Source organism: Penaeus monodon, chromosome 20 (assembly GCF_015228065.2).
Source record: "Penaeus monodon isolate SGIC_2016 chromosome 20, NSTDA_Pmon_1, whole genome shotgun sequence".
Classification (NCBI taxonomy): Eukaryota; Metazoa; Arthropoda; class Malacostraca; order Decapoda; family Penaeidae; genus Penaeus; species Penaeus monodon.
This window is the reverse complement of record NC_051405.1, coordinates 2701435-2701986: the sequence shown is the minus strand read 5'-3', so window position 1 is coordinate 2701986 and position 552 is coordinate 2701435. Positions and strand designations below refer to the sequence as shown.

General features: G+C 37.0%; 1 pseudogene; it reads left to right on the top strand.

Moving 5' to 3' along the window:
* The window catches only part of LOC119585542, a 4429-nt pseudogene that overhangs the window by 2094 nt on the left and 1783 nt on the right, over nt 1–552 (top strand).

The following is a 552-nucleotide window of genomic DNA, read 5'->3' as shown; positions in this document are numbered from 1 at the left end:
GACTATCCCCTTTCCAATACGACATGGCATTCATAGTGTCGGTAAACACGTTAAACAGACGAGTATCAAAACAGCTTTCCCCTTACTCACCGTAAAAAAAAAAAACATGACAAAGCACCTTCCCAACTCATTTGGGAATTCTTACCCTTCGTACATTACGGCAAGAGCTGTTTTATTGAACCTGGGGACACTTCGTGATAATAATTCACCGGAACAATTCATTATGTGTTTGGGTCGATCGTCCTGGAAAATATAGGGTGGGGGTCAGGGACGGTTTTTAACATTAAAACATTGGTCATTTCTCGAAGTGCAAATCTTGCCATAGGAATTTTCGTCATAAATTGTACCAGACATCCAACCTGTGAATGAATTAAGGGGTAGATAGCTTTTTGATAATTACAGTGCTATTATAACAATAATTCATACTGTTAGAGGTTTAAGGGTTTTTGTTTGTAACATTTTGACAACTAAAAACGACTTTCATTGGATAGAGTTGGATAAAATCGATGTATAACTTAGATGTAAAAAACTACAGCAACACTGCCCAAATTT